Genomic DNA, 24,205 nt, shown 5'->3' with positions numbered 1-24,205 from the left:
TCACATAAAGCCGGAGGAGGAGCAGCGCTCTGTGATTGTCTCTGGGAATTATCTTTCATCTCTCTCAAACCCGACCCTCGGCGTGCTCAAGTACTGCGACATCTGTTTACGATTTCAGTAAGTCATCAATGACAAATTCATAAAACGCATCGTTCCCCAGTCACACACAAAAGCAAGATTACTGCGAAGCAGTGGTCATCACCAGCATCCTAATTATTTCTCTAATAAAGCCTCTAAAGTCACGCTGCACAAACACACACACGCACAATCTGAGCATTGAACAATCCCTCCCTCTATATTTGACTAACTGCCCGCTATTCCTTTGTTGTTGCCGTTTGAGTTTGCCTGTCAGCGTGCCTCATACCGATTAGACAAAGAGAGACCATAACTACAGGCCTGAGTTCCCAGCAGAGCTGAGAAAAATGATAGCATCCAGAGCAAAGCATGCTGGGAAATCTGCAGGAGTCTGCGGGATGTTGCAGAGATAACAGTGAGAGTGAGGAATGTTTCTCTGTTGGACAACCAACCAGCTGAAAGCCGTTCCGCATCAGATATACAACTGAACCACAATGACCATTTGCACCCATTAATGAGTCCTTACTAGTAAACGAAGAAGTGCTGTTTGCCAGGATTATTATAATATTAATATTACACTTTTGTCTTCCAACAAAACCTCACTTTTTCACTGGAAAAACAATCTAGTCAGAATTCAGATGTATTGAATGAATCTTTATGGTATTTTAAAATGATTTTAAACCAAGGCAGCGAGAAATATTGACACCCTCATTGCTTAAATGAACAGCAAAAAAACAATTCAAGTCTTCAGGATTAGCAGTCGCAAAAATCCTTTGAAAATCCTTTGTGTAAAATTGATAGCTAAATACAAAGAAAACAAAATTATGATAATTGTGGCAAAGTACAGAATTAGAGAAGATGAGTTCAGCATCAAAATATAAGATTGAAAAGTTTTGAATATGAGACACAAACAATCAGATTAATGAAAGACAGATCAGCTCTAGCGTTTGTTTTTGGAAATGCGTGAAATCCCAGAGACGTTCAGCGGAGGAGCAAGTAACGTTCAAGCAGTGTTCGAATTGGGGGGGGGGTCCGTGACCCCACATAAGACATTAGGGACCCGCTATAAGAAGTCAAAATTATCCCCTCAGATATCTTTATTTTAGTAAAGATAATGCTGACAAACCAGGGTTTTTTTGTTATGAAGGTAAATTCTGATCTAGTTTAAATCTGTACATTTTGGATAGAGACAGAGCGCAGCGCGTCACAACCTGAAAACCACGCCCACCGGGGGGGAAAGCAATCCAACAGTCTCCATTGACTTTGTATTGCAAAAGGCCGCCTCCCCGTCACCTCCGGCCCACAACAAAAAACTGAACAATGCCCAAAAGCTGCCCCGGGACAACATGCACAGCCAACAAGCCAAAGAACACAGAAACAAGTCCCTACAAGCTGTCGAGCCGCAAAACCCAGTCCCCAAGGAGAACAAAGTGGATCGCCGATCACGCTTCCCCCTATTGGACGCAGTTTTACTAATAGGAGTAGTATGAAAAGTTGCCTGTTTCCATTTCTGTGTCGCTCGTTTTTTGAAGTCGACAGCTTTTTTGGCGTGTTAGATGTAGGGGAGAGCGGGGTAAGTTGTCACACGGGTAAGTTGTCACACTGTTAATAACTCCAACACTAGAGGCTCTATCTCAAAAATCAAATAGCCACTTTATGTGACTTCTTCTTCTATAGTCAACTTCCTGTTCACATGTGGTCAAGATCACTGTAATCTGAGGTTAGCACAATTTTCTTATTTTTCTGCTTAAAAAGTAAAAAAAAATCACTTTACATTTTATGCAATACAACTTTGTTAGGTGTGAATGTTTAAAATGATTATTTTGCACAAAATAGAGGAGACCGTAAAGTGTCTTTTGATACTTTAGCTAAAGTGATATGATGAGCTAAACTTGAGATTTAGACAACATTAGCACACAAGTAAGTATGGGGCAAGTTGTCTCAATGACTTTGGGGCAAGTCGTCACATCTGACAACTTGCCCCTGTACAAACAAACACATCGAACATGCTCAGAAAACATGATATAGAAAAGAATAAGCCTCAATCTAGCAAAAAGCTGTTTCAAAAGAAAGGGAAGCAGAAATCTGGACCTATGAAAAACAAGGCAGCTAAAAGAAGAAAAATCATGCAAGAGTCATCATCAGATGATGAAGAGTGCTTCTGCCTCGTCTGTGTAGAGCCATTTTCAAAGAGTCGTCCAAAGGAGACCTGGGTAAAATGTGTAAAATGCAACAATTGGGCCCATGATGCTTGCACCTCAGGCCAGGCAATTTATGTGTGTCAGAATTGTGATTCTGGAGATGAGTCCTATTAGTCATACAACGCATCTGTTTTGTTCAGAGGTTCAACATGTTAAGTTAAGCAAGTTATCTGCAGCGTTCCATTCAGTTATCTGGTTTTATGTGAAAGCCATAGAACATTTGAACCAAAGTTCAAAGTAAAGTGGTCTTGCCACTTAATTGAAATGTGCATTATTTGGATTGAAATAATTGTTTTTCCAGATTCTCCAGGCACGGATGTTTATATTTCCAGTTTGGTTTGAGTTTAAAAATTAAAATCAATATTCACAATTAAGTAGTTGTGTTCTTATTTTTAGATAATATAGTGTGACAACTTACCCGCCCTAGTGTGACAACTTACCCTCCGATGGGGCAAATTGTCACAAGTGCACAGTCACTATTCAACAGTCTACAACTCTGTAATGAGATAAGATATAAAGATGTTATGAATACAACATATGTGCCCAAGACTTCCTTCTTTCATTTGGTATGAGATTTATACCATTTTGATGTATGGTGCTCAGTAAATGTTAGACAGTGTGAAAAGTGTGACAACATACCCCGCTCTCCCCTACACCTTGTCACACAGCAGCTTTTAGGTATTATTCTGTTTTTAAGTTTAGTCTGTCGACCCCAAAAAACGAGCGTTTAAAGACACAAAAATGGATACAGGCAACTTTTCATAGTAATACTATTAGTAGAACTGCGTCCAATAGGGGGAAACGTAGTCGGCGATCCACTTTATTCTCCTTAGAGACTGGGTTTTACGACTCGACAGCTTATAAAAACTTATTTCTGGGTTCTTTGGCTTGTTGGCTGTACGTGTTGTCACACAGCAGCTTTTGGGCATTATTCAGTTTTTTGTTGTAGGCCAGAGATGACGGGGAGGCGGCTTCTCGCAGTACGGGGTCAATGGAGACGGTTGGATTGATTTCCCCCCCGGTGGGCGTGGTTTTCAAATTTGCATAACGGCGCTCTGTCTCTATTGCTTATCCTTGTATCGATGTTACATAAATCCGACATTTGCGTTCAAAGGTAGTAATGTGTTGCCATTTTGGGTTGCTGCTATGTCATGGTGGGGACCCCCCATAAGACTTGATTCAATTTGAGCACTGCGTGCAAGCAACACACACAAAACATTATTCCACTATCTCTGGACAACTTATGATACACTACATGTTTTAGGGCTGGGTATTAAAATCTTTTGATCCGGTGCCAATTTCTATACCTACGTTTCGATACCGATTCCTAGCGATACTTTTTCAGATACTATATGTTTTAAAATCCATTTAAACGTCAACAAAAACTTTTCTTTTTCACCTTAAATAAAACAAATTCTGGTAACACTTCTCACTCAGGGTGACATTAATAATAAAACTGGTTGTGCTTTTTGGATAGGGGTGCACCAGCAGACACACATATCTGTTTTTTTAATGAAAATAATGAAACAAAAATAAAGAAATTAAGAATATAATTAACACTGCTTTATTTTATGAAATGTAAAATGGTCTAACAGTATTTAAATAAGTGGGTTCATTATAGCTTCAACTTTGACAAAACGTTAAAATATTTAAATGATTGACCGGGAAGATTTGTATGCATATTTGTTTTTTGTAAACAAAGAACTGTAATACTCAACTTCATAATTATCAAAATATTAAATACATTTGGGATTTTTAAAATGAGTAGAAAATGCTTTCAATGTCATTTTATTCAAGCAAACCAGTTAAATGGAATTTTAGTTTGTTTTAAATAACAAGCCAGCCTTTGAAGCAGTGTTGTGCTGCACGTGTGTGTCAAGTCATAGACTGTAAAAAAATTGGTTTAAACGTATCGTCCATTTTGGTAGACGAGAACATGAAGTCTTGCAATGCGAAGAGACAGGTGTGAGTATTTCATAAGCATTGAGAGACACAAGATCAAGTTTAAACACCTTGTCTGAGACTGTAGTGGGAGACTTGCAATGTCTTGCAATGAGGAACCAGGCGCAAGTAACAAGCATTGAGAGACTCAGGCTGCACGCATGCTTTAAATTGAAACCCCTCGTGAGTTTAGGAGAAGCGCCGTTTTGGTTGACATGCCTTTCACGGAGACAGCACGGCCATACTTTCTCATATTGCATCCTTTCTACACTTGTGTTGGGTGACTGCGAGTTGGTCTGCGAGTATCTTTAGAAATCCTCCCCGTCACGTGGTGGTGAACAGCCAATCGCCGGGACTTTAGGTCCTTACATGCAAGTACAGGCTTACACAGACACAGCCGCTTGGATTTTGAAACCAAAATTTGGAACCGAAACATAAATAATTTTTCGATACTCAAAGTATCAGAGTTTTCCGTTCTATACCATAAAAGTATTGACGTTCGGTACACAGCCCTAACATGTTCATGTCGTTTCAATTATATGCACTTATGTGCCGATTGGCAACAAAACAGACATTTCGTCCCCTTGGAATTATAAGGTTCTAACTAACATTTTTGTCAAAATTGAGTTATTCACATATTCTTACTCTGTGACAACTTCTTTACATTATGTGATGTTTTATTTTAAGTTTTGTACATTTTGGGACGTTTTATTAAACAAACAAAAAGGTTCTATCTACAAAATCGAACGCTAAGTTGGCTCTATAAGGTTCTATCTGCGTGAGCTAATCAGCACTTCGAATGCACAGAAGGGGACCAATCAGGATCAACTTTATGGGGTGGTTTCTCAGACAGGGATTAGCTTAAGACAGAACTAGAACTTAGTTTCATTAGAAAATATTTAACAAACATGCCTTACTAAAAACACTACTTGTGTGCATTTTGAGGCTAAACAAAGGGCACTGATGTATTTTAAGATATGTCAGTGCAAGTTGTTTTCAGTTTGGACAGCTCTTACATTTATTTTATTCTAGGACTAGTCTAATCCCTGTCTGTGAAACTGTCCCTATATGTGGTGTTGCCGGCTTTGTGCTTGACGACAGGAAAAATCACAGACACACAATATCTGTGAGGATTATGGCACGCAACGCAAAGTTTTTAAGAAACCTTAAGATCCTTAAAATCCAGCTTAAGCTGGTGAGATGGTTTTAGCTGGTCTCCCAGCTTGGTTTTTGCTGGTATTGCTGGTATAGCAAGCTGGTCTAGCTGTGTTTTGGTCACTTTTTAAGCTGGTCTAGCTGTGTTTTGGTCATTTTTTTAAGCTGGTCTAGCTGTGTTTTGGTCACTTTTTAAGATGGTCTAGCTGTGTTTTGGTCACTTTTTTAGCTGGTCTAGCTGTGTTTTGGTCACTTTTTAAGCTGGTCTAGCTGTGTTTTGGTCACTTTTTTAGCTGGTCTAGCTGTGTTTTGGTCACTTTTTAAGTTGGTCTAGCTGTGTTTTGGTCATTTTTTAAGATGGTCTAGCTGTGTTTTGGTCACTTTTTTAGCTGGTCTAGCTGTGTTTTGGTCACTTTTTAAGTTGGTCTAGCTGGACTTATCTGGTCATGCTGGAAGACCAGCTTACACCAGCTACTGCCACCTTAAACCAGCTAAAACCAGCTACCAGCTTATGCTGGTCTTTGCTGGATTTTTCAGTAGGGGCAGTCTTTTTTTAGGTCTTGCTGAGGAGATTGTTTTCATAGTTAGACACCACCCTAGCCAGCAGTGCACTGCTAGCTTCTTAGTTCCTGATATTAAGAGGCAAGCACTAAGATAAAAAATACAGAAAAAACGAACTAACCTATCCTACCCAAAAAAACTGTGTTTACAGTAAGTTATGATTGTTATGTCAAAATGTAAACATGTGAAAGATTGTTAAAGCAGTTACCTCAGTATTAAAATTATTTCAGAATGATTGTAGCCTGTAGCTGCTCAATCCTACTGAAAAATCCAGCAAAGACCAGCATAAGCTGGTAGCTGGTTTTAGCTGGTTTAAGGTGGCAGTAGCTAAGTCCAGCTAGACCAGCTTAAAAAGTGACCAAAACACAGCTAGACCAGCTTACTACACCAGCAATACCTGCTAAAACCAAGCTGGGAGACCTGCCAAAACCAAGTTTTGAGACCAGCTCAAACCAGCTCACCAGCTTATGCCGGTCTTAGCTGGATTTTTCAGTAGGGAATGGTATAACATGCTAAAACAAAATTGTCTATTTTGTAATGAACCCGACATATACAGGAGGATGGTAGAGAAACTGAGGCAGAAGAGGGAAGAAGCAATGTTGTAAAGGAGCAATGTAAAATCAGACTTTTAGAGATAAAAGTGCTAAAAATAAAAATATAAAATGTCATAGAAATGATTAAAATGTTACTTTCTAACACATGTTGAAAAATTGTTACAACATTAATTTCATATTTAATGTTTAAATAATGTTTTGGCAGATAGAACCTTATAATTCTTAGCGAAAAGTGTTGTTTTAGAATTAGAAGGTTCTATCTGCATTTGACCCCTTCCAAAAATCCACATTTAGAAATTTGAGAGGATTTTGATATTGTATATTTAGAATGCATTTAGGGTCCCTGTTATTTTCATGTTTGAAAGAAACTTCTTCCCCATGTAAGTTTTCCTATATGTAATGCAAAAACTTTGAAGCTCAATATCTCAAAACTGCTCAGAACGCAGATAGAACCTTATAATTCCAAGGGGACGATTTGATGCAGTTTTACTTACCGCCTGCGACTCATGACTCTGTTGGGACTGCACCATTTCAATGAAATACAGCGTTAAACAAAAACACTCGCAACACTCCGCTGTTACCCCGGATAAACAAACTATCCCTTACAAAAATTAACCATGGTTTTATTGTGGTAAAAATGTAGTTACCATGGTTTTTTGGTGTATTGATTACTATCAGCAAAACCATGGTTTTACTACACTAACCATGTTTTTTTTTTGGTTTTAACTGTAGTAAAACCATGGTTAATTTTCGTAAGGGTATCTATCATTTCCATAAGGCTGGCTTACTTGGAAAGCTGAACAACCATGTCATCCAAAATTTCATTTCTTTCTTTGTTCAGTCGAGAAGAAATTATGTTTTTTGAGGAAAACATTCCAGGATTTTTCTCATTTTAATGGACTTTAATGGACACCAACACGTAACAGTTTTAATGCAGTTTAAAATTGCAGTTTCAACGGAGTTTCAAAGGACTTTAAACGATCCAAAACAAGACATAAGGGTCTTATCTAGCAAAACGATTGTCATTTTTGACAAGAAAAATTAAAAATATGCTCTTTTAAACCACAACTTTTCATCTAGGTCCGGTCCAGCGCGGCCTAACGTAAATGCGTAGTGACGTAGGGAGGTCACGTGTTATAAAACGCAAATTTGCGGACCATTGTAAACAATAAACTGACACAAAGACATTAAATTGTATCATTTCACATACAACAACGTCCGAACGGTCCTCTTTCTCAACACTTGTAAACACTGGGGCATAGTTTCGCATACGTCATCTGTGACCTCTTGACGTGATGACGTATTGCGTGGGGTCACGCTGGCGCATCACAACCGGATCTAGACGAGAAGTTGTGGTTTAAAAGTGCATATTTTTTATTTTTATTGTCAAAAATGACAATCGTTTTGCTAGATAAGACCCTTATGTCTTGTTTTGGATTGTTTATAGTCCTTTGAAACTCTGTTGAAAAAAACTGTTAAGTGTTGAGTTAAGTGTTAATTGTTGGTGTCCATTAAAGTCCATTAAAATGAGAAAAATTCTGCAATGTTTTCCTCAAAAAACATAATTTCTTCTCGACTGAACAAAGAAAGACATCAACATTTTGGATGACTTGGTGGTGAGTAAATGATCTGGATTTTTCTTTTAAGAAAATGGAATATTACTTTAAAGAGGAGATGGGAAAGTTTCGGGAAAAAAATATAAATACAGAAATACTCCGTCACACGCTCAACTGCTTAGCATTAGAGTTAGCATGAGGATTACAACTTTTTAACTGTTTTAATAAGTCAGATTGCATGAAATAGGATTAACCCCCCACCCCTAACAGTTCAAAATTCAATTGAAGCATTTTCATCTCCCTTGAGTTGTCTAATAAGTTATTTAATCCCTGAGTGCAGTAAATGGAAAACATTAGCTGATTGTACTACGGTATAAATCAGCATAAGGAACAGATCTCATGTTGTTATGACAACTCATATTTGCTTTGTTGTATTATCAACAGCGCAGGAAAGACACTTAGTAACCTTGAATATTATGTGAAGCTTAAAAGCCGGGATGTTAAAGCAAAGCATACTGTATGGGGGTGTTTGAAATTTGCAAGAACAGCCTGTAGTATACTAAAAGAAGTTTAATGAGTGAAAAATCATGACTGTCGTTAGTTTGTCATTTACACATTTAAAAAAAATTAAAGGAACAAGCAACATAAAAATTACTCGCCCACGAACACATGTTATGTTGTTATTTTTGCAACAAAAAAAAGAGTCATTTAAGCAAATCTTCACTTATAATCTTCACAATAAAATTGCACCTACAGTACATGAAAATATCCCACAGTATACATTAGTATTTACCATAATATAGTAAACTGTAATAAATTGTATAAAATAATAATACACTTTGTTAAAGGGACATCATATATATTGTATAATCAGAGGCTTGGAATAGAAAAGTACTGTATTTTTACTGTAATCAAGTAGCATATCTGTTAAGTGTTTTTCTTTACTTCACTACATTCTCTAAAACATGATATAATATGTTTTACTCCACTACATCTCAGATTAAATTTAATATATTGTATATAAGTTAATTACTCAAGTAACTAAACGTTTTACTTAAGTATTAACAAACATATTTTGATTAAAGTATTAATACATTATTTAAGTATTAAAGTAAGTAAAAACAGCTTGTATTTATGAAATCTAGTGGAATAAAACGTACAATATTATACTTTTGAATGTAGTTTAGTGAAGTAAAAGAAAAACACTAATACAGTATCCAGATACTTCAGTATTGAGTATACTTCACTACTTTACACTTCTGCAAATAATTATAATATTATATTAATTAACTGTAAATAGGGTTGCCACCCATGTCTGATAAAAAACCTGGACATATCGATGATCCGACCAATTCGAATTGCTCACAAGCCCCCTAACACCCCCCACCCCAGAGCATAATATTTCTATAGGCCTATGCAATTATTGCAAACACTTTACAATCCTTTTTTTTTCAATTCTTATTTGTTAACATTAGTTAATGTATTAACTAACATGAACTACCGTGAGCAGTACATTTGTTACTGTATTTGTTAATTTTTGTTAACGTTAGTTAATAAAAATACAGCTGTTCATGGTTTATTCATGTTAGTTCACAGTGCATTAACTAATGTTAACAAGATTTAAATAAATTATTATTAACATTAACAAAAATAAAATAAATTGCTTTAGGCTATAAGTGCAGTTTATTATTAGTTCATGTGTTAACTAATGAACCTTATTGTAAAGTGTTACCCAATTATTTGTTAATTATATTAAAATATGTAAATCACTTTTACAATTTATATAAGCTGCTTATACTATTTATGTAAACTGTTTTAATTTATATTCCATTGCAACTTTAAACAGGTCTAAATAGCAACTAGCCGGCCTGAAAAATATGCACATGAAATTAAACTTTTTGAACTCACCTCAACATGTATTTTACAATCATTTAACCCGCCATGGGTAAAGCTGAAGTCACTGTTACAAACTGTACACCATGCAAGATTTTAACTATTTTAAGACAGGGGTACACTCTCGTGTAGTCTGGTGTAAAATGTGTCTTATATTTTCGCTTTTGGGGCACTCTCCCTCTCCCATGGCGCTCCTGTTTCTAGATACACACTGCGTCCCAAACCGCCTACTTCCATACTATATAGTAGGCAAAGAGTACGAGAAGTAGTGCTTTTCGCCTACTATATAGTATGGAAGTATGCGGTTTGGGACGGAGCGACACTGATTAATTCGGTTCGGGAGAAGAGATAAAAGCCCGCCCACACTGACAATTGATTGGTTGATGTACTGAAACAGGCCAATCAGGATGCTCTCTGTCTTACATGCGCTAACACACACACAGACGTCACGTCAGACGCAAGAGCCGTTTCTCAATACCAAGTACGCCAAGTTTGGACTTGTGTCCTTCCTAGTTCGGACTTGCAAGTTCAGACTCGGAAGAACGAACTTCTGACGCGAAATGCATTCTGGGAAACTTCACTATCATAAGTCCACACAAGTCTCCTCTGATGCATCCTCGATAAAATGGGCGGATCAACAACACATCCGGGGATTTTATGTGAACTTGGGCTTGATGCGAACTTTGAATTGGAACAGTACTTGGGCCGCGACTGATGACGTTTCACAAGTCCACAAGAACACAAGTACAGACAAGAACGCATATTGAGAAACGGCTAAGGTCTCACTCTCTGCCGTGCATGCGCAAAATTACATATTAACATAGCTTTTCGAAAACCGGGACATTCAGTGTCCCGGGAGAGTTGATAAATTTCCCGGGACAGGTTATTAAAAAGAAGGACAAACCCGGTAAAACCGGGACAGGTGGCAACCCTAACTGTAAATGCTTAGTATACTGACTATCATAAGAATTTTACCACAGTTTACTATAGGAAAAAAAATGGCGCCGCAAGAACTGACAGGCAGATGACGTCAAAGTACCGCGAGAGCGATAAAAAAATCATACGGAGGAATCAGCTTTTAAATTGCTCTCGCGGAACTTTTACGTCATCCGCCTGTCAATTCTTGTACCGCCCAATGAACGTCGACCAAGCGTATTCACTACACCCGCAGCGCACCTGTGATTGCTGAAGTCTCACCGTTTCACTGTACAGGAGGAAATCCGCGCGATGCCACTCACAACGCCAGAGCGTTGCCAAGGATACCACAATACACATCGCGAGCGCCACGAGCGCTGCATATTTGACGCGTGTGAAAACATTGAAGGCAGCAGATCTCTGACGCTTCAGGCGCCAGGATGAACGCTCGCTTTGGGCAAAAGTGCTCTTCTGGAAATGAATGTCAGTTGGCAAGATCAATTTAAAGGTGTACTGTCACCACCCGCTCGCCCTAATCCCATCTACATCAAAAGCGCGACGCACACAATGAAATGAAAGCTACACATTTGACGCCCAACCATCACTTCGCGCCAAATTCAATCCCACCCAATCCACCTCAAGAGAGCTTCGCGCTTGACTTCTGTGGAAATAGATTTAAAACGTTGGTCAACTTCACAAGATTATGTGCTTCACCCCTTTTCATTAACAAGTAAGTCTTTTATTGAAAATTATATTATATGCTGTTTACTATGTACTGCATTAATTAGATGATTAGATTTGTTGGTTTGACTGTAGTTCAGGGTGTTTACTGTTTGGGGACATGGCATTGTTTAAAGATTGGCATATTATACAGAAGAGTCGCATGCTATGCACAGTGTGCAATACTGCATACTGCAAAAATAATTGCTATGCTTTTCCAGACAAAGCCAGTTACCTAATTAACATAGCTAATTGTGCGAGTATGTTTCTCAAATGCTGAACTTTTTCAGGAAGTCTGTGGCTTATTATTTTCTTGTATTTTGTGTTTGCTTACAGCTCCAGTTGTTGTTAAATTTGGTATTATTAGAGAGCACTAGATGCAAATGAGGCTCTCTAGATACCGACCTTTGTGTTTGATGCCGCTAAAGTTTACACAGAACAAGCAAACAAGTACGAACATACATTTATCAAGGGGTTTTAAAGTAAATGAATGCTGTTGTCTGGTGTTTTTATGAAGGTGATAAGTCAGGTTAGCATTTCTGCTTTTAATGAGAGAGCTGTGTACTTGATTATACACAGAGATGGTGAATTACAAACAATCCGAATTCATGAATTATCCACTACTCCAGACCATTTTGTATTAAAAGTCTGAGTTTTTTTAGTTCACGCTGAATGCACATACAGTAGTCTACTAAAAATACACTGCTGACATATTCAATTTAAAAACAAAGTGTGAGATTACATATGCATTTAACAGTTTCAGTTTTCTATTCATAGTTATGATTTATATGAAAAATGATCTTAAATGTTACATTTCTTTGCCTCATACATAAAGACAAACGATACTATGGATGTCACAAGACTTTCAGTACAAAGTTATCGTGCCCAGACAATAACAATATGATCACGTAAATTTTTTTTATAAATAAACAAAATTATTAGTCTAATACAGCGTACACACCAAACGTGAAGCATTGTATTTCTCGCTCTAGATTATTTCGTGGGATTTTACTTTGTGTCATCTGAATTTTTCACTAGAGTTTAATATTTTTAATTTGCGCAAATTCTTATTTTAGGCGAATAGCGCGTGTTTTCGCGTCATTCGCATGGCCCCCGCGCATATGTAATCTACCCTTCGCAAAACGTTAAATTTGCGCTTGGTGTGCACGCCACATATACATAATTCATCTTGTGTGTGTAATTTATTTTATTTTAATTTATTTATTGGCCAATGAATTATACTCAAAAGAGTAGGGAGACCGATAGAGAGTTTGTGAATTATTTACATACAATATTATCATATGTAGTACTAACACAATGTCAATAATCATGTTTCTTTTTTATGTCACGGTTATTGTCAATACTGGTATATTGTGACACCCCTAGAGGATAAAGTAACTTAATATTTATTCGAATATATCTATGGCTAAGATGAGTGTGGGTGTGAAATGATATCTTGTGTGGTATCTTTGGCTTGACAGCATAAATGTGTTGTCTGCATAGATGAAATCTGCACAAATCTGTTAACAATTAGGCTTCATTTCTTCAGCACAGACATAAAGCAAAAAAATTCTGTTCTGTGTTTTATACTTACTAAAAAGATGATGTAGTAAAAGTTAGTGCTGCACAGTTAATCGCATCACAATCGCGATGTCAGCCTGTGCGATTATATGACAGCAAAATGTTGCAATTATATTAAATAAATAAATGTGTGGACTTGTTAACACCAACTTTCTGATAACAGTTTGATGATTTTCCTTGCTGTTTAAAAAAAGAAAGAAAAACGAACAAAAAAGGCAGTGCACGTGTGTGGTGTGCGTCGTCACTTATACCAGAGCGAAGATGGATGCAGAGGAGATTGACAGTGATCTGCTAGCTAAAAAAAAACTCTATGTCTGTTGTATGGCGGTATTTTGGATTTAGGATTACTGACACTGAGCAGTTGCTACATCACGTGGCAATACGAAAACATTTCTAGTTTTTAGCTAACATTTTAGCTAAACTGTGTGTGGATTTTCCTTAAAACCCATCAAGTTGACTCATGATACCATTTAGTATAATCGCAATTGCACATCGCAATATAAGCATCAATAACCGCAAGGGGAAAAATTACCCAAATCGTGCAGCCCTAGTAAAAGTTATGGAGTGTACAGATGCCATTCTCTATCTGTTATATCCATATTCAAATCATTCAATATTTGCAGACAGACAGGCAAAGTTTAAGCTCATAATTCAGTCTCGTCTCATCTAAAATCGTCCTTTAAGTGCTGCCAAATCTCTTCAATCATTTTTGATTGAATGTTACAAACTTTTAATGTGCACTTCACAAAGCTTTAAAATATTCAACTTCATCCCAGTGCAAATAAATAATTGCTGAGGAACACATATGGCCATATGGGATTGATGATTGAGATTTTAGGAAAGATTCGTTTTTAAATTCATGTCAGTAGCTAAGCAGGTGAAGAGTGCTGTGGATTATCCAAACTGCAGGTTAGTTATGGTCACTGTCACCATGCAGGTCCCTTCGGGTTGCTCCAGTTAAACCTGCTTTAAAATCTGTTTGCAATAAAAAGTCAGAGATCTTGGTTTAATGAAAAAATTATTCTTAGATCAAATGATCTGCGCTTTTTAAGTTCTAAATTCTTACTGTATGTAAATAAATGTCTTATATGTTTCTGTAGTATTGTACCCTATAGTATTTTAAAAGTAACATGTGAAACACATTTGACGGATAAATGAAACACTGAAAGAGCAATAACAATTTACTCTGGGAAAACCTTTAGTACTCTTATTGACAGTATAATCCAATGTGGAGTTAAGTGTATTACATAACACTAACAAGTGATCTCACTGATGTCTATGGCAAATACCTGGAGCATTGATTTCAACGAAGCAAAGAGCAACATTTATTAAATAACAGTCTCTAAACATTCGTTTGTCTGTTTGTACACTGGCCTTTCAATCGATAGATTTTTGTCTCGTCTGGAAGCTTGACTTCTTTATATCATAATTGATAACCGGAGCTTTGCAACACCTAGTAAATAAAAAATAATGAGGTTATGCTTGATTGAAAGAACTGAAATTGAAAACACCCCCAAATGCAATACAGATCATTAACGGAGCCAGTTTACATGCAAATCAATAAACCAGCTAAATGCATGCATTTACATGGGATTAGGACTTTTAATTCAACTCAATTCAACCTGTGTACGGATAAACCAGCTATCGCCATTAAAATAGCCATAGATGCTGAAATGGCATTAAGAATAAATAAATAAAAAACAAACAAATGTGACACAAAGACGCCAGGAAATCTGTCAAAAGCCGTACTGTTGTATCTCTTCTCATGTCTGCTGAACCTAATGTATAAACAAGTTTTTGATTTCACAGTTTCTCTGTCAACTGCACGAGTTGAGAGCAGACTTTTATTTGATACTTTTACTTCAGTTTGTGACTTTTATCTTTGAAAGCAAAGACATGAGCTAGTTAAGGCGTTTACATGTAGAGGCAGAATTGGGGCAATGGTAACGATCAGAGTTTGTGTCATTTATGAGCTTTTCCCTGATAAAAGAAATCTGTTTTATGCGTTTACACGTGATCAGTTTATTAAAGGTATAGTTCTCTCAAAATGTACATTTTGTTATCATTTTCTCACTCTCATCTTCAGTGGCGGAGTTGCACTCGGAAGAGTCTGGACTTTTCTCGGTGGGCCGGTCTGATAATAGTTATACGTTGCGAGTTATATGGGAACACCGTCTGGCGGCCTGATGTGCGGCCGCTTCCTGCTGGTCAAACTGTGCAGCCTTTCTGCTCAACACAGTATATAAAAGTGCTCAAACCATTCAGGCAGGTCCAACCATGTCTAGGATTATCAAAATTATAGGGGGATCAGTGAGCGGCCCCTCCCCAAATGGCATAGCCTGTCGGCCTTTGATGTAAAAGCCGCCAAACGCCTGTTTATAGCAGTAGGCTACATATGCGGTCGGATCCGTCAAGCACCCGTTGTGCTTTCACACATACTAACAAAGCATCCTTTTTTTTCTCACAAAACAATATACTTTATATTTATATTATTTGATAGACTAGTAAGTGTGGATTAAGAATGTTTAAAATCTCTAGCCTGGTGGTCAAGGACATGAATGAATCAAATCAGCAGATTTGCAAAGGTTTATTTATCTCCACATATATCATAAATAATTATCAGGGTAACTTTGCAGTATACCACATTATATATTTCCTACTATGTAATTTCCATATTATAGACGAGAGTATTCAACGGCAATAACGTCTCATATGGCAATAAATATCCTCACAACATTATTATTTCTCAAAACTGACAAAAATTATTTTCAAAGGAACTTTATTCTTACAGTTATTCAAAGATGCACACATTATCCTGCATATGAATTGAATATTAGACGAGAGTATAACGGCAATGAATGTCTCATATGGCAATAAATATCCACATATAACTTAACATAACAGCATAATGAAATTAATAAACAGACAAGGAATTAGGATTGACATGTAAATTGTATTATCATTACCGGAAAAACAGCATTATTACTGAAATAAACTGCGCCAAACATGCTGTTAACCGCATTAACAAGTCTAAATAAGCAACAGTGGAAAAAACATTATTATCTCTTAAAACTTTATATGACAAAAAATTATATTTAAAGGAAATGTATTCTTACAGTGATTCAAAGATGCACAAATAATTCCATATATCATTTCCCGTTTATGAGCATGTTCGTCTCTGGCCTCGCTCTGTTATGTAGTAGCTGATTGATAGGTGCACATTCCCGTCTTTCAAACAGGTATCATTTTGTATATTAGACATGATTTTATTATTGTGAAAGTGTTTTTTTTGGCAGATTATGATTATTATTACCCTAGTTTTACTACAAATACCATGGTTATGTTTTTTTTTTTTTTTTTTTGACCACCGAGGGTAGGTGGTCTACGAAATTTCCAGGTCTATTTTTTGGTTCCACTCCGCCCCTGCTCATGTTGTTATGAACATTTTTTGTTTTGATGAACACAAAGAAAGATATTTTGAGGAATGTTCATCATCAAATCGTTTGTGAGCCCCATTCACTTCTATAGTAGGAAAAAATACTATGGAAGTGAATGGGTCTCATGAGCAGTTTGGTTCCAAATTCCTCAAAATATCTTCCTTACAACCTATACATTATTCCTTACATATCACTTTCAGTAACAAATTATATTACACTGTATTTTTTAAGGTTAAAATCCATATTTTATAATATGCCATTACTGGCCAACACTTTAGGGTAGAGCTATATAACTAAACTCTCAAACCTCCAGGGTGAGTCGGAGTCCTGGCAGTAAACATTGTCTGATAATGAGCGAATAGCTGAAGGTGAAAGAACTTAAACTCGCTGGCAATGATGGGAACTCATGATATAAATCCAGTTCTGCCACAACCCCTGCAGATGTTTTGGTAACTATTCCCATGAGCAGTTTTTCAATCATTCCTATTGGATTATTCCAACCATTGGCTGTGATTTAGTTCACTTTGGCTATATGTGCTGATGATTCATTGTATTAGTCAGGCGAAACGTTTGACGAAAGTGGGCGTCTGCCGCTACTTCCTATCTGGAGGGGAAATGGCGCTACACAGATGGGGCATTCTGCCATAACAGACACTACAGCGAGTAGATCAACTCTCCAGCCATTTAGATGCTCTGCCAACAGCCAAATACACACACACAAACATGCACACAAGGAGAAAGAGAGAGATAGAGAGAGAGATAGATTGAGAGAGAGAGCGAGCCAGACATGAATGCATGGTGGCAGATCTCTTTCTTTTCCAGTGTAATCTCTCAGTCTGTCCCGCAGGACTGTGATATAGCTCTGCGATTGCTCTTTTCTCAGCACAGGAGACTTAACCCCTTAACTCACATTGACCGAGGAAACCGTTGACACCTAGTGATTGTTGTTGGTAAAACCACTGAAAGTGTGATGCAAATTTATTTTTTGTGATCAGTTTATGTATAAATATAGTGCTGGGCAAATATTAATCGCATACAAAATAAATGTGATTTGTAACATAATATACAAGTGTGTTCTGTGTGTAATTATGTATATATAGATACACACACATTCATGTATATATTTAAGAAAAAAAATTACATGTGTGTGTGTATATATCTATATATTTCTGAAATGTATGCATGTATGTGTGTGTTTAATACATAATAATTACACACAGCATACACAGCATACACACATATATTATGCTAAAAATAACTTTTATTTTGTATGTGATTAATCGTGAATAACCATTTTAAATGTCGTCTTTAAATTAATACCAAGATTAGGCTACTAGACCAAACAAATGCGAGAGTTATATTAACCCTTGTGTGTTATTGGGGCCATTTTTGGCAATTTTGGTTATTTTTTGTCTTAATTTGGCCACGCCTTTCTCTGTGTTTCAGCAAATTGAATGATTTTTTGGTGACAAATCTTATATTTACACATATTTTTAGAAAATGTTTTGAAATTTTTCAAAAAATTAACAATATATCGTGGGCAAATTTACTACCCTTACGTGTTGTTAGTGGCCAAAAATGGCCATTAAATTAAACGTCTGTAAAAATGTATCAGATGAATATTTTTCCATTTTTTTGCATAAATCTTTTAATCAACCTCAGTACTGACCAAAACTACCAAATGTTTACAAAAATTCCATGATTTTAACTCTTTAATTGCAAAGTTTATAAGTGGTAACACTGATTTGGGGAAAACACACACAAAATGACAGATTTTCAATATAAAAAGTGATTGTGGACTGGATTTTCTTTTACATTTTTCACAGTCTTGGGCATGTAAAAGATAAGTAAAAACATTGGCTTTGATGCATTTTTAGTTTTTGTGCAGCATCAGATTATTTTTATTGTTTGTGGCCTTTTTGCCCCATTGACTTCCATTATAACAAAATGTTTTGATTGCAGAGCCATGACACCTTATTATCATGCATTTTTAATTCTTTGTGGTTTTACCTTTTGCAAAGAGGTAAAATTTGTCATTTTTACTGTTGATCACCATGTGGCACCATTAACCCTTTAGTAGGCCTGTGCAAAAATCAAAGCCTAAATTCTGGCTTGTACGTAGAGTTATATGGACTATAAAAACTGATGCTGCACAAAAACAAAAAATGCATCAAAGCCATTGTTTTTATTAATCTTTGGCATGCACAAGACTGTGAAAATGGGAAAAATCCAGTCCACAATCCCTTTTTATATTGAAAATCAGTCATTTTGTTTGTCCCCCCCCCCCCCCTCAAATCAGTGGCATCACTTATGAGCTTGTCAATTAAAGAGTTAAAATCATAACATTTTTGGAAACATTTGGTAGTTTTGATCTACTGAGGTTGATTTACAGATTTATGCAAAAAAATAAAAAAATATTAATCTGATACATTTTACAGCTGTTTAATTTAGTGGCCATTTTTGGAACAATCCACAAGGGTTAATTTAAAGGTGTACATCACCTTTTCACACCACACCTACTCAAAAGGCCTGCGTCGGATAAGGGGTTAATAGAAGTCATTTTTTTAGGGCCAAGGATTAAATCCACATCTAATAATAACAAATGTATTAGTTGAAAGATGTGGAAACCTGTGAGGAACTAGATGAGAAATGTCTTCATCATATATCTTTTTTATAATTGGAGATTCTGGTGTCTTGCCAAATTTAAGACATTGTTTGAGACGTCGTTGAAATGTTTATTCAAACTCTAGTTGAGATACACGTGCGGTTGTTTTCTCAGGAGAAACACCTGAAAAGCTGGAAACTCCGTTTGATTTTCATGTGATCTCTCAGTGCTGTCTAGGAGAAAGAGATATTTTTTGGCGTCTGTCGATTGCTTAAAATAAAACTGTGAAATGTAATGAATAAATAGCTCCAGGCAGCTCTGCAGTGGCTGTATTTCTTTGTTACATCCAGCAAATAAATAATGAAAGCAGAAGAAAAATGAAACAGGATGAGTGTGCTGCAGGCAGCAAGCTTACTTTCTTTCTTTCTCTGATGTTTGTGTATAACGGCCTGCTGTGACGCTCCGTTAAACCAACAGAAAGACTTTGATAATTAGACCTGCATGTGAATGCAAGTGTGTGTGTATGCGTGAATGTTTACATGCATGTGTTATGCATGTGTGCGTGCAGGTGTACAACCTTGTGGTCTTCACAGACTCCAGACACTAGTGTGAAGCATATGGTTTACCCAGCATGCACCAGTAGGTCCAGACCGGAGTCACGACCACACGTGTGTGATGCCTCACAAGGTGCGACCTCCGTCAAAAGGTGACACATCATTACAGATTCATTCCACAAACAAACATCAAGCCAATCTCTGTCCTGTTGTGTCAGATTAATTTACACAGCCAGCTGGCCTGAATCGAGTATAGTGATTGGATTGTTTGAATAAGAGACAGACTTGCAGGTAGTAGGTACACCAATATAACAGTATGCTGTTGCATTCTCCAATATAAGACCATAATCAGAAACAGGCTTAGAGTATCAAACATGTTTTTGGAGACCGGCTGAGACAGACGGAGTGCATTTCTTATGATTTAGTTGTTTATACCGGTAGTGAATTGTGTGTGGTGTTGGAGCTACAGGTCAGAGCAGATGTTTGCTCGGATAAATCAGACCTGATTAGATGCCGGAGTCGTCTGTGCTGAACCCAGAGGAATTCTGTCATTCCGAGCTGTAATTCCAGACCGGGAGTTCAGCTGCTCTCTTTTATTTTATTTAAGAGATGTGCTGCGTTGTAACCTGTGCTGTTGTCATGTAAATAGTGAGATAGATAACATTAGGCATGTGTTTGGGCACATAGCAGCATGAATTGAAATATGGTGATAAAATGTTTTTATAAGGAGTGTAATGGTGCTTTTCCATTGCATAGTACCCCACGGGTCAGCTCGGGTCAGCTCAATTCACTTTGGCTTTGTTAGCTTTTCCATCAAGTTTAGTAACACTTCGCAGTGGGACGGATTATAGGCGTGTCATTATATTTGCACTGCTTACTGCTGTGACTTCATACAGGTGAGAGCGTTGTTGGAATGCTATACATTCCCATACATTAATTTATTTCTCAGTCCGCCACAAAATTTAAATTGACCACCACCAATAAATGTATGCACATCACGTTTATCACTTCCTCTGTCTCACATGACAGTTTTCGTACAAACACCCAGTCGACGAGCTCTGAGGAGCCTGATTTAAGTTGCAAAAATGCCGTGCATGAGGACGTTTGCGTCGCGAATGTGCCGCCACAAACCGCAAGTCATTAAAACACTGGTATGGTGTTCCTGATTCTCTACCTGTGGATGTTTTTCACTGCTAAAAGGGAGTTTGGGAACTTACAACAAAGCACAGATGACAGGTTTTCTTGAGACAGTGTAAAGACGAAGGTAAAGCTAATCTTGGGTTTAGCATGATGTTCGTCTCGATTCTCTCAGACCAATCAGTGATCTACAGTGTTTTCACCTCATGTTTTAGTATCAGCTCAGCTCGCTAGGAACCCTAAAAAAGTATTGGGTACTGCGTACTGTACCCAGTGGAAAAGCCCCCAAAAGTAAGCCGATCTGACCCAAACCGTGAGGTACTATGCAATGGAAAAGCGCCATCAGAAAATACTTTTACATGTGAGTCAATCGATTCTTTAAAAAAGAAAGCAATATTGATAATTTTATTTTAAATCATACAAGATTTAACAAAGAGTTTACATTCTGAGCACTAGATGGCATTCATTTTATATATATACTTAAACAGCGACAGGAAGTACTAGCACAGGGGTGCGACACATTTTTTACAGTATATTAGTGCATTGCAACATATCGCTTCGCAACCATTGTAACGCATTTCAAGATTCTTGCCGATACACAGCCCACTGTATAGTGATGTCTGTTGTATCATGGCCTTGTATCAGGATACATATTAACTGTGTCCCAATTCAAGAGCTAAGACCTTAAAAGGGGAACACTCGCTGTGTCTGAAACCACCTACTAACATACTATATAGTAGGTGAAAAGAAGTAGGCAAGGTGAGTAGTATGTCCGAATACAAAGTATTCCAAAAACAGTATGCGAAAAGTACCCCAATGACCTACTACTTCCCGTTAGATTTACTACTATCCCATGATGCCCCTGCGATGCGGCTGTTTTCGCGCTGGTATGACATGACGACGATGTATGTCACGTGATGTATCAACATGGCGGATGTAGTACGTCCGAATCGCATTCTTACTACCAGGATACATACTATACAGTACCTACTGTTTTAATGGTCAGTAAGTAGGCACTTCATCTCATTCAGTACGTTCTGTACATTATGCGGTTTTGGACGCAGCCTCTGTCTTTCAAGGTGGCAGCCTCAGAAGTCCGCAAAGAGAGGCTCTAACCTTCGGAGGACCCATAATTTTCGTCACCTGCTGCCCACCGCGCCTGTCAGCAGGACACAGCGGAGACGTTTCTGTCTTATTAAAATAAATATGGAATCAGAAAAATATTAATTTATTTTAGAAAATATGACACGTTGATGTAGATTAAACTAGTCAACAGTATATCAAATTAATCAACCTTAGAAATATACGCAACATAAACAGAATAATATTAACACAAAACATAACTTATAATACTAAAACAGTGACAAGAAAATTTTTTCTGATAAATACATACTTTTATTTAATAAAGGTTTGTTTATTTTAGAATTTCCAGTCGTTATATATAACTGTTGCAGGTGCGCAATGAATCTTGGGACAGCCTCGGCTGTCAAGGATCCTTTCTTTCTATCCTTAACAGCGTGGAGAAATGAGGATGCATTTTGAGGCTTCATTCTAAGCATCCTTTGAATTGGGACGGCCTTACTAGCCGGTCTTAAAATACGTCCTTAGAAGGTTGCAGCCTTTGAATTGGGACACAGCTCTTGTATCGTGACGTTGTTGGTGATACACAGCCCTAATTATTACATCTATTCCAAAGTCTGTAGGCGTTATGGCTGTTAATGTGTAACGTTGCCCACGGTTTTGTGTGAAGAGTGTAGCTGCTTTATTTATAGCTTCATTGTGTTTTTGTAGAGCGATGTGTGACGATGGTCGTTTCGTATGCATTGTCTGCTTTCGGTGCTTTTATGGTGGTACATATTTAATCAGAAGAGAAGTGAAGAACTCTCTCTCTCTCTTTCTTTCTCAATTTAATACACACATCAAACATTAACAGGACATTAATGGTTTTCACTGCTTTCTGTGTATCTCTATTCTCTTTCTGTATGATGAATAGATCTGTGATGATGTCAGTTCAAGGTCTAATAGTCAGATTGTTCTTTTTATAATAGGGTGTCGGACAGCACCAAACTTAAACCTTTGAATGTGACAAAACTGACACGACTGACATGTAAATTGATTAATGACAACTTGCTCTTTCATTAGTGGCCATTAGTGGCCGGGTTAAGTGTGATTTATACTCCTGGAACAGCGTAGAGGCTACTAGGTCATACGCAGAAGTATAATTCAACATTTACTAGAAATATACTGTATACAGTTGACTCACTTAACTTCCTATTGTATAACCTTGTTAAACATTGTTATATATTTCTATGGATTTTATTGTTGGCTTTTAAGGCGAAATTTTAAAGGCTCCCCATTTGTAAGTCGCATTGGATAAGATTGCCTTCTAAATAATTAAATGCATTCTAAGTGAAATATCCCAAAATAAACATGTACATAATAATTATTGTTCCCTAACTCATAGATAATCAGCATTTAGTAGATTACTCAGTTTGGTTTATCTTTGTATGTAAGTAATGTTAAAAAGGTATTATAAGGTAAAAAAAATATGTAATGTGCAAGAGTTAATTTTCAGAAGAACGTTTAAAGGCGCTCTAAGCGAATTGACGCGTTTTAGACCATAAAACATTTTTTGTTACATACAGCAAACATCTCCTCACTATCTGGTTGCTGCCTGTCCACTGATCAAACTGTAAAAAAAGGCGATCTCTGTAGACAGCTCAGGCTCGACAAATGGCAATATCAACATAGTGGCCAAACCTAGCACAACAAAACATAACAAAGTGTTCCAGCCAAGAAACAACAAGAAGGGTTGGGGGTTGGGCGCGTTCATGAAAGCACGGACGGGAGAGGGAGGGGGAGGCGTCGTTTGTTTAAAAAACAGTTCAAACATCAACAGGAAGTGACGTCACACATTATTCGCTTAGAGAGCCTTTAATCTTGGCAAATCTCTGCACTCTTTAAATATCTAATGTGCGTAACACTATTTAAGGAATGAGACATTGCAGTTTGATTCAGGCAGTTTTAATTTAGTACTGTCCCAGCAAGCAATAGCCATCATTTTACCATCTAGGTTAGCTACAGACCCGATATATTCTGGATATGAGTAACCCACGTCTAGCAAAATAAACCCTGAATTTGGTTATTAAGTTTTGCCAAAATAACTTGTAAGATGTATGATCGTGTCAGCCTGATCTCACACATTATTTTGCTCAGTTTTGCTTGGCAGTGTCACGTATTTCCACCATTTTACGTGCCCGTGCCACACATTTGTTTTCCGTGTCAGTTTCACGTATTGGTTACTCAACTGTTTTTCATAT

The 24,205-nt window shown here is 37.2% G+C and overlaps 1 protein-coding gene and 1 long non-coding RNA gene across 2 annotated transcripts in view; one reads left to right on the top strand and one right to left on the bottom strand.

Moving 5' to 3' along the window:
* Positions 1-24,205, bottom strand: part of LOC141361458 (leucine-rich repeat and fibronectin type III domain-containing protein 1-like) — a 179,893-nt gene that overhangs the window by 94,233 nt on the left and 61,455 nt on the right. The window lies entirely within an intron of this gene.
* The window catches only part of LOC141361459 (uncharacterized), an 80,564-nt gene continuing 67,362 nt past the window's right edge, over positions 11,004-24,205 (top strand). Inside the window, exon 1 of the long non-coding RNA XR_012367541.1 lies at positions 11,004-11,581. This is a non-coding gene — a long non-coding RNA (uncharacterized lncRNA). The remainder of the gene's footprint in view (positions 11,582-24,205) is intronic.

Source organism: Misgurnus anguillicaudatus, chromosome 24, assembly GCF_027580225.2.
Source record: "Misgurnus anguillicaudatus chromosome 24, ASM2758022v2, whole genome shotgun sequence".
NCBI classification, from domain to species: Eukaryota; Metazoa; Chordata; class Actinopteri; order Cypriniformes; family Cobitidae; genus Misgurnus; species Misgurnus anguillicaudatus.
Note: the sequence above shows the minus strand (reverse complement) of the source record. Positions and strands in the feature narration are given on the sequence as shown.